Source organism: Euphorbia lathyris, chromosome 5 (genome assembly GCF_963576675.1).
Source record: "Euphorbia lathyris chromosome 5, ddEupLath1.1, whole genome shotgun sequence".
In the NCBI taxonomy this organism is placed as follows: domain Eukaryota; kingdom Viridiplantae; phylum Streptophyta; class Magnoliopsida; order Malpighiales; family Euphorbiaceae; genus Euphorbia; species Euphorbia lathyris.
The window spans coordinates 10156123-10174147 of record NC_088914.1 but is presented as its reverse complement, the minus strand read 5'-3'; positions in this window follow the sequence as shown (position 1 = coordinate 10174147).

Sequence of the window (18025 nt, the reverse complement as noted above, 5' to 3'; positions counted from 1 at the left end):
GACGAGCGCTCTATCTATTATACTGATTTTCCTAGTATAGTAGATCGAGCAATGACTCATACAATTTAGCTATATGTTAATAACAACGATCATTTGTCTCACTCATGATATGATGCATTTTTTTGAAGGGTAGTGGATTCCATTCGAAAGTATTATGCGCTCACAGTTATTGGCAGTGGCCGATAATCTAAAGGTTTCTACATGTTGGATATTCATGTTAGATGGTATATTGTTTGCTCTAGTGCATCCATTCCGTTTAATGAGCACTATCGGTTAGAACATCCATCTCTACCTATTTTGAAGAAGTTATTTCCTCAGTTTCAAAGTTTAGTTAGGTTAGATTATGAATCTTGTTAGTTTTCTAAACATCATCACATGTATTTCTCTCTAAGAGTCAACATATCAGAGATCAGTAAGCAACTTAAAAAGAATGAAATAACTCCTATTCAAAGAACAGACTGAATATAGCACAACAAGGCAAAGCAATACACCAAAAATTCAAGCAAACCAAGACGAATTTAACGATAAAATCAAAGGAAAAAAATCGAGCATAATAGGGCGAGCTTACTGGAGGACGAACAACAAGAAGGACTGAAGGAGTTTGAAGTTTCAATTCCCTTTGGGCGAGGCGAGCATAGCGTTTGGAAGAAGAACTTGTAAGCTTCAACAGTTCAACTCGTTTCGATGAGGGAATTTTGAAAAAAAAAATCTAGAATTAAAGAGGGAGATGGACTGCTGCAGGCCGTCGGAGGTTATTAGCACCGACGAATTGGTGGCGTGAAGGAAAGAGTGGGGGTTTAGCAGTGTAGCTTGCAGAACAAAACCTTGCTCTTAGGTTTTGTTGTTTGCAGAGGTTAATTACATCCATGGTCCTCCAAGTATAAGTAATAGAACACTACTACCACACAACTTATTTTTCTTAATATCAAATCATTTAATTTTGGCTTAATACATATTTACATTCTTAAACTTAACAAGTTTTACCTATTGGCGATTAAAAAAATAATTAAAAAAAATATGTCACCAAACTCAATATAATCAATTTATTCATCTAATCTCTTTTGAATTCTCACATTCGGTGTTTATACTAATATTTTTTATGGCAGTATATTATAGAATTTTAAAATAAAAAATAGAATATTAGAATTTGAGTAATGAGAAAAAGGAAGGTTATGGTAAACTACAAATTTTGATGATTTAAAGTAGAATTTACAAAATTACATATCAATATTGAAGGTTCATAACACATATATAAACGATTACAAATACAGATTATCAAGTTACCTTTGTTAACATAGAAACTTGTTGAGTTGCTTGTAGTGGAAAAACGGAAACCACGATTTTTATATTACTGGTCACGAATCAACTACGCTAAGGTGAGTTGGGAGAAGACATGATAGATCCACGAACTAAGAGCAGTCGTTGAGAGAGAGGAAGATGGAGATACAGAGGGGGGAGAAGGATGCTACTGAGCCTCTTTCTGTAAGTTTCTCCATTAGGATTAGGTTAAGGGGTGTGGCTATCTATTTATATCCACCAATTAGGCCTTAATCCTAAATACTCATTTAACCTATATCTGCCCATTTTCCTTACGGATGGATTATATTTGACCTATATATCAAATATTTTCAACATATCTTACTCGCACGTAATAAAACATATTCCTTATCTCTTCTCATTCTCATTCTCATTCGCACTGGCTAATAGTTCATGCGACCAACATACACTCGAGAGCTCTAACGCTATACACTCGTTGGAGATATATAGCTACTTGATGGACATGTATCAAATCTATAAGTATACACTCGTGAGAGGTATATAGCCTTTTTATTGAACATTCATCGTTACATGTGTTAGTGTGTCCTAGTTCTTAGGCATTAGTTCTAGACTATGTATTAAACATTATGTATATTGTTGTAATACATTGTATAAGTGTTATTTGAATAAAGGCCATTAATTCATTCTATGTATATCTTGTGCTGTAAACATGAATGAAGTATCTGTTGATTGTTAATCATAAACTTGTCTGATGCATGTTCTATTAGTGGGAATGAATAAAAACAAATGTCTATACGTCCAGTGTCTGTGTAGTAGTGTTGAACATACAACTGCAATACGAGTAATGAATAAAATTAATAAATGGTTAGATCTGTCATCTGAGTTGATTATTTGTTAAATAGAATTGATGATCGATTGATTATTAAATTTAGGGATCGATTTTTCATAATAGATGTTAATTTTGACTATTTTTTACCAAAATCAGTTGATCGATATTTATTATGACATATTGAAGTTAATTCTAATAATCAGTTAGTCATTAATTATTAAAATTAATTATAGTTAGTGGCATTCCCCGTAGCACTCCCCACACCATATATTCATATTTATCCTATTTAAGTTTGTACATTAGTTCTATAGTGTCGAGTCTAATGTCTCAAGTAAACTGAAGACAGACCCAAAGGCCCGCAACCCTAACTATTATTATTTTGTAGGTTTAATATATACAGATGTGTAAGAAGATCTTAAAATAGGGGACAAATTTTCTAGTGTCGACGATTTTCTAAATTTTTTTCAAGATCATGCAAAATTGAAGGGTTTTGGAGTTGCAAAAAGATCAGCTCATAAAGGAAAAAAAAATGAAGAATACAATTATATAACAATTGCTTGTGACGAGGGCGAAATACACATGTTGAGAAGCACTCAAAGAGGATTAACTGTCATGTTCGAATAAATGCAATCAAGAGAGATTTAGGATATTGGGAGGTCTCAAAAGTAGTATCAACCCATAACCATGATTTGCATCCTGAGATGTCTTGCCTAATGGCTACTTATAGAAATGTGGGTATTCATTTGAGGAGGCAATTAGAAGCTAATGATATTGCAGGCATTCGGCCATGCAAGAATGTAAGAATGCTACAAATACAAGTTAGAGGACCATAAAATTTAGGATGTTTGAGTAAAGATTGTCGAAATGTTATTAAAAGCAGAAGAAGGTTGAGATTAGGCATAGGAGATTATGATGCAATTCGAAAACTATTTGTCATGATGCAATAAAAAGATAAAGATTTTTTCCATCTAATGGATGTTGATGATGATGGCAGTCTAACAAATGTTATGTGGATTCATCCTCGCGGCAGAGCTGCGTACGAAGAATTTCATGATGTGGTTAGTTTCGACACCACTTACTCGTTAACAGGTACAATATGCCATTTGCTACTTTTGTAGGAGTAAATCATCATGGCTAGTCTATTTTATTAGGATGTGCTTTGGTTACACATAAGGATATGAGATCATTTAAATGGATTTTTATGAACTGGCTTGAAGCAATAGGAAATGTGCATCCTTATGCTATTTTAATAGATCAATGTGAAAGTATTAAATCTGTTGTGAGGGAAGTCATGCCTAACACTATTCATAAATTTTGCTTATTGCATATTATGTCCAAAGTGAAACAAAAATTTGCCAATATTGCTCAATTTGATAAGGTGGTCAATGAGTTTAAGAATGTCGTTTATAGATATGTTTGAGAATAATTGGGATGAGTTCATAATAAGACATGGATTGGAAAATCATGATTGGTTGATATGTTTGTATAATTAGAGAGAAATTTGGGTCCCGGTGTATTTAAATAATCATTTTTGAGCGGGAATGGTGTCTACTCAAAGGAGTGAGGGAATGCATGCATTTTTTATGGTTATATTAATTGTATGAGTACCTTGAAACAGTTTGTTTAGCAATATGAGATATTTGTTGTTGGAACTAGAACTGGAAAAACAGCAAAAGATCGAACAAAAAGGAAATGGGCAGAGTCACGGACAATGTCGCTTTCTTTAAGACGTTCGCGGAACTTCTGGAAAATTGCAAGCAATGTAATTTCCGGTCGCCTCCAGGATAAAACAGGCCTCTGTAATACGAATTTGTATTGCAACCATACAATTTCATTTTTGTCTATACTCAGTAATTTGCTCAGTTTGCTCAGTATCGAAAAAATGAATGAATGAATGAATTCTGTAAGTAAGCCAGTCTCTCACACCTATTTATACTGGAGAAAAGAGCTGTTGAGCTCTGATTCAGTGGAGAAGAAGGTGGGAGAAAAATCAGGGAAGGTGGGTGAGACTGGGTTTGAGAGAGACACGTTCAGAAAATAGACGTTAAGAAAATAAACGTTAAGGAAAGACTAATTCAGAGATAGTATTTAATTAAATAAAAATTAAATACGAAATCAATAAAAAGAATAATAAAAAATATTATTAGTTTTTTCAATCAAAAATTATAGATTTTACACCACACCACACCAACCCAACCCGGCCCGGACGGACGGCGGAGGCGGCGCGTGTGTGGTGGTCAAGCAAGAGGTAGGTCCTCACCCTTTCACAAAAGTGGATACCCCTTGGGGCATACCCCAAGTGTGTGAGGACCTCCTTAATAAGTATCTCCACCAAGTGCTTTGAAAGCAATGTGGGATACTTTCCATCCTAAAACATAAAGACATGGGCTCATTTTCATAAATTAAAAATTGGGCCAAGCCTAACATTTGTTACTGACTAGATTCAGAAAGAGTTTATTGCAGATTTTGAGTCAAACGGTAAAGTGGTAAAATGCATATCACATTTTGATTGGGAAAGACAATTTCAGCATGCTTACATAAACTCAATTTTTAATCTAGTTCAATATGAGATCAAGCGTATTTGGTATTGTCATTTTACCATCTGATGAGGAGGAAGTGAGAACCCAAGTAAATGTTGATGATGTTGAGAAACTGACAATCTTATAAAGGTGCATCATTAGTAATTGGTATGAAAAGGAGTTTGTATATACCGTTGAATATAGAGCACGTGGACAATATTTGAGTTGTAACTGCAAGAAATTTGAGTTTAAAGGTATACTTTGTTGTCATATATTCAAAATAATGTCAATGAAAGAATTAAAAAGGTCAAGGAAAGATATATTCTTAAGAGGTGGAGAACATATGTTTTTAGAAGGCATTCAATAATTTTTTTAGATGAGGTTATCTACATATGATTATGGAATACAAGAAATATCAAGAAGTGGAGCTTGTTGTTCATGGTTGTATGGACTTATGTATGAACAATGTGCCGAAAAATGTAATATGTAAAAAGACGTTTGCAAGTCATGGTAAATGATTTGAAGAACTAGAATGATGATGGCAGATAATAATGAGGTTCGTGAGAATATATTAGAACATTCAAGTATAAACGAAAATATTGGTATTGAAGGAACTCCGATATTGGATCCAAGTGTTATTTGTCCTCGTGGAAGGCCAAGGACTAATCGCATTAGATCAATTGGTGAAAGAAGGTCTAGAAGAAGAAACACTAGAACAAATAGTGGTAGGATGCAAACACCACGTGGAAGCGATCGTGGTAGTGGTCATGAATGTTTTAAGATATGTTCGATTATCCTATCATTTAGAGACGTTCCAGTTTAATTATTTATTTATATATGTATATATAAATCTTCATTCCCTTAGCTGTCCTATTTATGACATTTTATATGATTTTTATATTTTCAGGAAATAGATTTGAATGTTCCAATTATAGAGACTTAAGACAGTCTAGCATATACAATTGTTCTAAAATGGGTGGAAGAATTCTAAGTTAGTTATTCATTGTTTATGTTCAATTGTTTCTTTATATAAATATTTGGTTATTTATCCAATATTGGCACTGAATTTTTGAGTATTGTATAACTTGCAGAATAATATTTCATCTACTACCGAAGAATCTGATACTACATTGGTGCTCCAAACTTAATTTGGCTCATTGTGTTTCATTTTATTTTGTTACAGAGGCTTTCACAAAATATGTTTTGCATACATAATGTTTAACATAAATATATTCAGTGTATGGATGATATTTTATGTTTGACATGACCAAATGTTTATGATTTATTTTGATGTACTAACCTTTTAGGGTCTTTATGAAAATTTAATCATCTTATAGGTCTTGGTTTAACATGATTGTAATTTTTTCTGATCTAAAATGAATATGTTATTTTTGTTTTGCTTTGTTATAACAAATTGAATAAACATAGTAGATATGTTGTTGGTAGTTGGTGTTTGTTCTTAGAAAGTTGAGTGTTTTGGATGAATGTCTTTTCTTTGTTGATAGTCTTGGACATAAACATTTTGTGGATGAAATTTTTGTGAACCTAGTTTTTATTGAATGTTTATATTGTTATTACTGATTTTTGTAAATTTATTATTTTATCCGTATATTTTGCCTCCACTAGCTGAAAATCTTGGATCCGTCCATGTTTTCTACCGGATTTATTTTGTAAAGAAATCGGTTTCATAATAAAAAGAAATAATTACTTTTAAAATAATTATAACTAGTAGACTAGCTACCGATTCCACTTTAAACTCTATTAAAAAGTATACAAACAATGATAGGTTTAAGTTTGTGTATGCATAGTATTTGGTTAAGTTTATGGAAAACTTGAAATGTTAAACGAAGCGATTGGCAAGGGACGCAAGGATTGAAAAGTCTCTCTTGGATCTCTAGCGCCGTTATAGAAATTTTGCTAGATAATTAATTTTATTTAAGCTAATGTGAATAAGTGAAAGACAGATTTCTGATTATTGGGGCAGATTTGACATTTACTTTGGAGGGACCGTACGAGAGCTTACGAACACGAAATCGAGCAAAGTAAAAGGCTAAAATCAAGTTGAGGGGGTTAGAATTAGTTCATATAAAAATCTGGGACAAAATGAGCAATAGGTGCTTCGAAACATAAAAATGAAAAACGGGAAAGATTGTAAGAAAAGCTGGAAACAGAAATTGCAAAAAAAATGATGTGCAAAGATTGGCTTGTAAAACGAGTTTTCGGATACAGAATCAGACGAATCAAAAGGTTAAATTCTTCAGAACGTCAACAAATGTCTAGAAGGTATGAATTAACAATTAAATAACAAGCAAAATATTATTTTTAAATTTTTGGTGAGAGTAGATTTAAAATTGATTTTGCTTAGAAATGTTAGGTTTAAATTTATATTATTTCGTACATTAGAGCTAAATTACAACTTTCAAAAATTAAATAGTGAAGTTTAAATTAAAATTATCAAAATATAAGGACTAGTTTTTTTAATTTTTTCATTGTATTAAAATTAAATTAAAGTCATCACAGTATTAGTACAATGATTATGGAATTCAATCTTGTTTACTTCAAACTTCTAACTAAGTGGTAGCTAATTTGGACGAATGAGAGAATACCAAAAAAAAAACAAAAAAAAGACAGAAGGTCTAATTCCAAATATGTGGCTCTGCATACATTAGGCTACAAACAATGTTTGTTTTTTGAGATTAGAAAAGTGTTTTAATTACTTGAAATATTAAATGAAAAATATACATACAGAAAGATTAAAAGATAAAAATTGTACCCACAAATTTGTGTAAACAACAAATTATTAGTATCAATTTTTTTCCTGCACAATCTATATATAATATAAAACAACAACGATATAGTTGAGGTGTTGACTCCTTGATTTTTATTGATTAATTATCATTAAATATCTAATTCAATTTTTGGACATGATCAAATATATAGATGTGATAAGTCTATATGATTTTTTTTATTATAATATAGATCCATATGATTTTTTTTATTATAACCAAATTTTTAATGTAATAAGCCCATAAAAACTAATAATCAAATTATTCTTAAATATCTAATCCAATGTTTTGGGCGTGAATCAAATTTTTAATATGATAGACCTCTTTTAATTGGGACTCTAATCTAATAATCAAATTATCATTAAATATCTAATTGAATGTTTTGGGCGTGAATCAAATTTTTAATATGATAAGCCTCTTTTAATTGGGACTCTAACTTCACAAGTTCTTCTCTAATTGGGACTCTAACTCCTCATCTTTTAATTAGTTTTTTTTCAATTTGCACATTCCGGTTCAACCTTTCTTTGAGGTAAACTCTAAATTTTCTCTCACCATAATCAAACTAAGTATGAACAGTTTGCTCGAATCAACTTGAATATATAGCTTTGTAATTTCTTGGCAATTTAATGTGACTATTATTTTGCGTTGTTAATTTTATGTGTTTTATTCTCTTTCAGATAAACTCTAGCTTTTCTCTCGGTCTCTCTCTTCCTTTCTAGTACACGGTATGTATAACAATATTGTATTTGATTTGTTATAATATTTAGCATGTAGTTTTTTAATTCTGATTTGTTATAATATTCAGTATATCGAACATATTAGAAAAACTTCAGAATCTATTTTTTTATTATGTTTCTTTATTTTGTTCAATTAATAAATTATTCTTACTTTTATTTTATAATTGTTAGATGGCTAGAACATACGATTTCCTTGAAAATATTACGGATACCAAAGATAAATGGAAAATAAAAGTTAGAATCATGAGACTATGGAAAGTGCCACCGAGATTCACCAATAAATATCATTCTATCGAGATGATATTATTAGATAAAAAGGTATTGAAATTTTATATTTTATATTTAATTTTTCATTTTAATTCATGAATTTTGATTCTTATTTTATTGAATATTTTGTAGGATACAACAATTGAGGCAAAAACTAAACCAGACTTATTTATGAAATTTGACAAAGTATTGGAAGAGCACAAACCATATGTTTTTTAGTACTTCAATGTTGTAAAAAATAATGGAGACTACAAAGCAACCAAACATTCATTTAAATTGAATTTTTTGTACAGGACATGTGTCGTGAACATGAGTGTACAACCATGAAAAAGAATTTGTTTGATTTCACGCAATTATGAATATTATGTCCAATTGTACCAATCAAGCATTTTTAGTTGGTAAATATGCAATTTATTAATATTATCTAATTATAGCTTTTGAAAACATTTATATTTTGGTGTAGATGTAATAGGAGAGGTAAAACAAATTCAAGATATTGTAGAAACTAAAGGAGATGAAAAGATCGGCTATAGACTGTCTTTTACATTGTTAGATGTTGGGTGAGTTAAAATATATATTTATCTCTTATATTTAATATTCTTTTTTGTTAATTCTATCATAAATATATTTTTCTCTACATGTAGAGAAAATCGAATCAATTGTACTATATGAGATGACTATGCTCTAGACTTAAAAGTCTATCTTACTACAGTTAATCCTCCATATGTGATCATTCTCCAGCATGCCAATATTAAAAAGTTTGGAGTTAAAATAATTTTATTATAGCTTATTAGTATAATTTTTGCGTTATATATGTTTCTATATATATATTTCGAAACCTAATTAAATAAGTTTGTTCTTAGATGTAGTAAATTCAATACTCTTTATCAGACAAGACTTCTACACATTGACCATATTGATGAGATTGTCATATTTAAACAAAGGTGGTTTTTTAGTTTTTCCAATTTAAATGTTTATTTTTATTCCCTTCCCATTTAACATTATCACTAACAAAATTTATTCGAAATTATTTTTTGAACATATTGAACAGCTTAAAGGCGGACAAATATGACTCATCCACAATAAGTCATTTTTCTACCAGCAATATCAGCACTACAATCAATGATTTCCAATTGTCCGGTGTAAGAAAAACTTTGAGCAATATATTGGATTCGACTGAGGTACACACCATAAATTAAATTTGTTTAGTTTTTATTTCAAACTATTATAGTTTTAATAATATATTTATAAATTTAAAAATGATAATTAAAAGTTCAATGTATTGATATATTAAAAAATTGTAGAAATTTTATCAAAAATTGACAGAAAATTGATAGACAAAAATTGATACCTGTCTAATTTACAAAAATTGATAATAAACACTTTCTCAATATAGATAAAACATTTCTTATTTAAACTAAATTATTATTGATTTTGCACCTAATTAATTTTAGGTTTTTCTGTGCAATTCATAAAAGAACAAATAAATATAATAATTCCTATTATAACAAGTGCATTAAATCTATGAGGAAAAATATCAATTAATATATAACAATTTAAATTTTGTTTTCATTACATGTAGGAGTGCGTTTGTTTTGTAGTGGCAACTGTGCATAACATTGAGACAACATACAGTTGGTATTATATATCATGCAGTAAATGCAGAAAGAAAGTTAAGGTAGAAGATGACAAATATTGGTGCGACAAATGCGGAACAGTCGTTAAATTCGTTATCCCGAGGTAAATTGGATATAAAAATACAAACAATTGAATTCTCTCTTAAAAATCTAATTTCTTTGCTAAGAAAAAAAGTAGAAATTAGACAAAAGCTACTATAATTTGTGCTATGCATATCTAATATCAAATAAATAAATTTATAGGTACAAGATTCAATTTCGTGTTGTTGATGATAGTTCAAGTGCTAGCTTTGTTTTGTTTGATCATGAGGCTGCCCAATTGATTGGAAAAAAAGTGCTTTAGATCTCATTTCGAGCCAAACAAATGAATTACGTATTATATTAGATTCTACTTTGAATAATCTATACTATATATAATTATAGAAGCAGAGAGAAAATTAGGAGAAAATTTTAAATGAGGTTTTGCTGATGTGGCAACATCCTATAGAAGCTCAACCTAAAATAAGTCTCACAAATGAGCAAAAAAAATAAAATAAATAACTTGCGTGTAAAATTTTAAATGAGGGTTTTGTTCATTTAATTACTTTATATATCTTAATTAATCTTAAATTTCTAAACGTTTCACCCAGTATCTGACTCTTAACTTTCTTCATCCTCTCTATAAAAACCCTTCACTAATGTGTCCCTCAAGTAGCCAGACAACAATATTCATCCTGCAATTTTGAGTTATGGTAAATCTTTTCTCTCTCTTGCTGCTCTCTCTTTTTTTTACTTTTTAGTTGAATTGGTTTTCTGCAGCAAATAAATTTTTATTTTAGTTTGTCTCCTCAAGCCAGTTCTAACCTACCTTATTCTCCATTTGCTAAATCAACGTGTAACTTATAATTCAATTGTTTTGATTTTTGGGATTGTTTGATTAATTGGGTTGGGTTTCTTTGATTTCATTAATTGCAATTAAAATTTTGAATATTGGGGATTGGATTTGCAGGTGAGAGTTATGATAAGCATTCTGCCCGCGATTCTGATAAGCATCTAGAGATCGAGTAGAGGTATAATCGTGACTTGCCATATTGTTGTGCTTATTTTTCAGAAATTGGATTAATTTGATTAGAGTAGTATGCAAACTAAAGATTAGGTTTGCTGACAAAGTTCTTTTTAATCCATGTCTATGAAACTATTTTTTTTTGTGGTAATGAATACTAGGGAGTGTTATATCAGATGGTGAATTTTTGTGAAATATTTGGTGTTGTCATAAATATTCAAACCTATTTGAGATATGAAAATGTAAAAAATCAAAATAAGGTTGTGGGGAAGTCAGAATAAGATAGCAATCATCTTGAGGTGGGTACTTAAATGCTTTCGGTAGTTATCCGCTCCACACTTGGCTACCCAACATTTATTGTGGGCACGATAATTGGTACATCAGAGGTGCGTCCTTCCGATAGGATCGTACTAAAATAACAATATAAATTTTTTAATTATGAATTATAAAATCAATCAAACAGTATTATATATCTCGCGCAACGCGCGGGTTTTCATCTAGTATAATCTAATTTTTGCTTCTCAATGGATTTAGGATGATGATCCTAAAATTTATCCGGAAGCCTTGAATATATTTTTTTGGGTAACAAATATGTTTTCAAGATTGAAGTCGCTAAATTCAATCTCAAAGAAGTATTCTCAACATATAGCATTGTTAAAATGTTCAACGACACTGGAATAATACAAGCATTCACCATAGATGGTGATGATAATATTGTGAGTCTAATCATCTATTCTATACTTTAAAGTTGAATGCTGATAACAGTGAAATTGGAACCTTTTAGCCAATTTTTTCCAATTGAGCCCTTATCATCTTCACTGTGTTTTCTATTTAATTGGTTTTATTGTCTATTTGGCATTTTTTTTCCTTATTTTCCAATTGAGTCCTCATAATCTTCCAATCTCATTTCAGTCAACTGGTTTTATGGTCTTTTTAAAAAAAAATTCAATTCAACAAACAACCTTTCCCCATGTTGTCCCTAGAGTTTCTAGAGAAATACTTCCCCAGTAATCTAAACGACATCGTTTTTCAAAGCCTCTTTCAGTAAATCAGAAGTTGGTGGGGTTTCATACTCTCTAATCCACTCATTCCCTATCAATTTAGAACGACTTCTCTGTCTTCTTTTCTCTACAAACCCTAAACTGTCGGTGCTCTATCTCTCTTTTCCCATTTTTTTCATCTGCCACCCACACTAGCTTTCATCATATATCTTCTTTGGTTTTCAATCAGATCTTATAACTGATGAAAAAGATGAAAAAGCAACTCCAAATATCAACGATGAAATCGTTTTGTATCAGGCATCGTTTCGGATCGCTTCCTTCTTCGTAACAGTAAGTTTTCTTCTTCTTCGATTAGAGTTGCTGTTTTTTCCAGGCGGTTTCTACATCCAGGAAGAGAACCCTGAGTTTCTAAAGGGTATGTGTGATATATATGCTTCTGATTTGTTGTAAAACTGTAAATGACTATTCACACATAAATGATGAGATGTTACTATGTAATGGCAGCTGCGGAATCAGATGTAGATAAAAATGCAAAAATAATAGTCGCCTGCTCATCTGGGAACTATGAAACCAACTCAAAAGCTACCAAAAGGTCATCAGTCAAGGTATTTACACTATTCGGTTTCAGTTAAATGTTTTCTTCAACATATTAACTTCATTACCTAGGCGTTACACAACCCAATATTTATTTAGACAACATTCATTTTCAATGAATCTTCTGTTTAGGCAGTTGCTAAATTTAGAGGTTTTTATTACTGTCATCGGTTGCTCATATTCAGATTGCTCATATTCGAAGAACGGGTATTTACGGTTCATGTATGGTTTTTTTTTCCTGATTTCATTTTCGTCTGTTACAGCTTACTTTCCTGATTTCATTTTCTTCTGTTTAGGCAGTTGCTAAATTTAGAGGTTTTTATTACTGTCATCGCTTGCTCATATTAGAAGAACGGGTATTTACGGTTCATGTATTGTTTTTTTTTTGCTGATTTCATTTTCGTCTGTTGCAGCTTACTTTCCAATAGCTTTCAATCGAAATCTATAAATGAAGAAGAAGATGCAGCAGTAACTCTGATTTGATGTCGAAAGCTTTGTTTTGATTTACCGGGTATCGTTTTCCGATGACTTCCTTCCTTGCAGCAGTAAATTCTCTCCTCCTATTAATGTAGCATTAAGTTTTTGTTCCCCCTGTTTCAGTATTCTAACTCACTCTTAATTTATTGTTCAGAATCGATTAACCCTCATGTTTAAGCAGTAACTCTAATTCTGATTCGAAGTCGAAAGCTTTGGTTTACCAGGCATCATTTCCCCGATCGTTTCCTTCTTTGCAACAGTAAGTCTTCCTCTCTTATTGCTGTACCGTAAATTTTTTTCCCTTGTTTTAGGTCCCTCTCTTGCCTTACAATTTTCTTCTTTACATGTTCCCTATGAGGTTTTAATCTTTTTACCTATAGTAATGGAGATTTGCTCAGCTTCTTCCTATCATTTTTTTGAAGATTCCTTAATCCATTCTATTACCTACTATTTTTTGAATTAAATAGATATCTTTAGTATTTAGATTGATCCTTTAAATTGATTTGTGATAGTAAGATAAAAATAAAGAATATTTCAAGCTAGGATCAGAATAGAAACAATGATCGAAAGTTTGGAATTTTGAGTACTATGGATAGAAACATCTTAACACTTCTCAATTTTGAATTCTTATGTATTTTGGTTTTTCTGTTTTATATGTAAAATAATGAACAATGACTGAAAGTTTTGAAACATCATTGGTTTACTTTAGAAGAATTAGCTATGGAACCCATTATCAAAAACATGGACGTGTTGAAGAATGATGTAGCGTTAATTTTTTGTTCCCCCTGTTTCAGTATTCTACTATCAAATCATAACATTCATTATTTTTTAGGATAAGGTACCAAAATAGGCCTACGTTTTTTAGTGAAGTATCAATTTAGGAAATCTATAATGGTAACTGCATATACTCTCTTAATTATGAACATCAAATAGAAGTATGGATGTAAACCTCTAAATCTTCATTTACAATCTTAAATATAGTTCATATTATTCTATAGTTTATAAACCTGATACCTTTTTCTTTTCTTTTCTTTTTATTACAGGATGTTAACCCGATGAATGAAAAACTTCAGCGGGAAATGTATGAGCTGAGAAAAACAATGCAAGCCTGCTTGGAAATGCAGACATAAATGCGCAGCTCCGTTGAGGAAGTAGCAGTACAACCAGAACCAAGTGAGCTAGATAATGAATTTCTGTTAAAAAAGATACATTTTTTACTGCTTTTGGCTGAAATTGTTATTATTTACTGAATGAGCAGCAAACTATTTGATAAAAAAGGAACTCCAATGCTGCATCTGCTATGATAAGCAAGCCGACACATTTTTGTATAGGTAAATTTCATAATTTTTCCTGAAGTAAAGCATTCATGGGAGGTCATATAATGTTGAATATGCAATTTTTACTCTAGAAGTTTTTAAGATTGTCAATTTGATTGATGAATAAGGTTATAGAGTTATTTAGGACAGCTATGTGTTTTATTAAATCACATGTTTTTTCTGAAATTAAAGATATTGTTCTTCAATTCTACTATCAACTCATAACATTCATTATTTTTTAGGATAAGGTACCAAAATAGGCCTATGTTTTTTAGTGAAGTATCAATTTAGGAAATTTATAATGGTAACTGCATATACTCTCTTAATTATGAACATCAAATAGAAGTATGGATGTAACCTCTAAATCTTTATTTACAATCTTAAATATAGTTCACATTATTCTATAGTTTATAAACCTGATGCCTTTTTCTTTTCTTTTCTTTTCTTTTTATTACAGGATGTTAACCCGATGAATGAAAAACTTCAGCGGAAAATGTATGAGCTGATAAAAACAATGCAAGCCTACTTGGAAATGCAGACATAAATGCGCAGCTCCGTTGAGGAAGTAGTAGTACAACCATAACCAGGTGAGCTAGATAATGAAATTCTGTTAAACACTTTCTCAATATAGATAAAACATTTCTTATTTAAACTAAATTATTATCGATTTTGCACCTTGTTTGGCTCTTTCGTGGGAAATTGCGGGCGTGCCAAATAATTATAGTATTATCAAACTATGGAGTGAAATTGAGTGCGCTTGCTAACTTCTAATTACCAAAACGATTGTAAGGAATAAAGAGACCGTAAAATTCCTATAAGATTCGATTATCAAAACGATACCGACCTTACAGAAAATGGTTGAACAACAAATAAAATAAAAATGTATTGGAAGCTTGAATGAACTTTGCACTTGAAAATTAAATCTAAGGAGACAATCGAGAATTGTAAAAATGCTGAAGTCTAGAGATAATTTGCTAGAGTTTTGGGTAGTTGTTGTTGAGTTGGTTGATTGGAGTTTGTTCATCGTGATTCCTTCCTTTTATAGATGTTGGAGGTAACTTCCTGCTTCTTTCCATTAATCCACGTTCTCCACCACATTGAGTAACCGCTCCACTTTGACTTCCACGATGAAATTGACGTTTTCTAACTTTCCTGCATTCTAATTGGCTCACAAAAATATACGTTAAAATATTAACTGGCCTTCTAATGTTCCTTTGATTTACCTTAGGTTCCCCTTGAGGTTCATCCTAGAAAATAGTTTTCCCCCGGTGTTCCCTATTGGAAAATCTATTTAAACGTAAGTTAGGCCAATTAATATATTAAAAATAATTAAAAGCCAAAAATTATTTATGGTCCAAACAATTGCCCCCCACAATCATGGATTTGAGAGACGAAAGTTTATGCTTGGTCCCTAACAAAATCTCGTAGACTCCGTAAAATTTTAAATGCATACAAAACAAATAAAAAATAAGTAAAAAATAAAAATAAAAAATAAGACAAAATTAAGAGAATTAATTGAAATAAAAAACTAAAGTTTTGCGCTTGAATTACACTTTTAAAAGAAAAGCTAAACCTAACGCAAAATTTTAAAAAATTCAATTTGATTGAAAAAAAAAGTAGATTTGAGTCTTATATTTTAATTAGGACCCTCACAAGAAAAAACTAATCCTAATCTGAACAATAAAATTAAAAAGAAAGAAAAAGAAATTATAGATATATGAATCTGATATTTGAACAAATCGAATTAGGCCAACAGAATAAAATAAATAAAATCAATTAGATACCAAGCCAGTTATCTACTGATTTTGAGAATTTCAATTCGACTCAAACACCATTTGACATAGGATAAAGACCGCTCCTCCGGAAAACATAAAGTAAAGTAAAATAAAATAAAATAAAATAATAACAAACTTAATTGAAATAGGAAAAAGCTCAAGTTAAATTAACCTACTTACCTGCGGCTCTTCTTCCTTCTTAGACGTTAACGAATCAGTTTTCAGATGAAGTTGATCCAGAGCAAGTTTTTTTTTCTTCTGATTAAAGGATTTGTACACTTTTCCTTCTTTTTAAATTGAAAAGAGACTGCAATTTTCCTCTTTGGCGGTGGACTGCTTCTCGAGAACTCATTGTCTTTGGCCAAAGCTATCTGAAGACTCTGTAATTTTTTTTTTTTTTTAGGTGGTGAACTGTGTCTCGAGAATTCATAACCTTGCTGTGAAAGCGTCTTCAATTACCAGAGTGATTTCATTGGGTGTATTTTTCATCTTGTTTCTGTATACAAGATCTTGATCTACTTATTATCGAAAACGACGTCAAGTGAGTTCTTCAACACCAAAAACTCTTCGAAACAGAACTGCCATTGAGGGACTCATCTTGAACTTCAGCCTCAGGCACTCAATTAATCATTCGCTACCCTTATTCTGCTGAATCGAGTTTTTTTTTTTTTTTTTTTTTTTTTTGTGCAAATTCAGTTGCTGATATTTTTTTTATTGCAGATACTTCCCTCTCGGCAGACTCTTCTCAATCAAATCAGTTCATGTTGCGACGAAACGCTTACCGGTAGCAAGGATTAAAGGCCGGATCAATCATTGATCGGTTTTCTTTAATCACGATGCTAACAAGTTCTTCGTGATTGCACTACCAACTCTTTGCTCGATTATACCTTTGATAGAAGTCTCTGAACATAAGTGCACAACCGATTCCTATTTTGATGAAGGATTTGAAGGCCTCAAGGATTAAAGGCCGGATCAATCATTGATCGGTTTCCTTTAATCAAGGTGCCAACAAGTTGCTTGTGATTGCATCACCAATTCAAGTTGTCAATGAAGCTGTTGTGGACATCGATGCACTACCAATCCCTATTTTGACGAAAGATTTGTTGATGCCAAGGATTAGAGGCCGGATCAGTCAACTGTCAACTGATCGGTTTCCTTTAATCACAATGTTACCAAGTTGTTCGTGTTGCACTACCAAGTATTGTTGATAAAGATTCCATCATTCAGTCTGCTTGCACGTTGGATTAGAGCTCTTGAACATAAGTCCATAACCAGTCCCTGTTCTGACGAAGGGTTTGCCGGTGCCAAGGAGTTGAGACCGAATTCGATCAATTGAAGTGCAACCCATTTCATCAAGGTGCTAACAAGTTGTTCGTGATTACATCACCAACTCAAGTTGTCAATGAAGCTGTTGCAGACATCGATGGACTACCAATCCCTATTCTGACGATGGATTTGCCGGTGCCAAAGAGCAGAAACCGAATCAATCAATTCAATGGAGAAAGAGAACTTGTCAATGAAGCTGTTGTAGACATCAGTGCACTACCAAGTATTGTTGATGAAGATTCCATCATTCAGTTCCATCATTCAGTCTTCTTGCACGTTGGATTGGAGTATGAACAAACCTGTCAATGAGGTTGCTGTTGTGGACATTGGTGCACTACCAATCCCTATTCTAACGATGGGCTTACCGGTGCCAAAGGGGTAGAGGCTGAATCAATCAACTGACCGATGCTCGTGACTGCATCACCAACTCAAGTTGTCAAT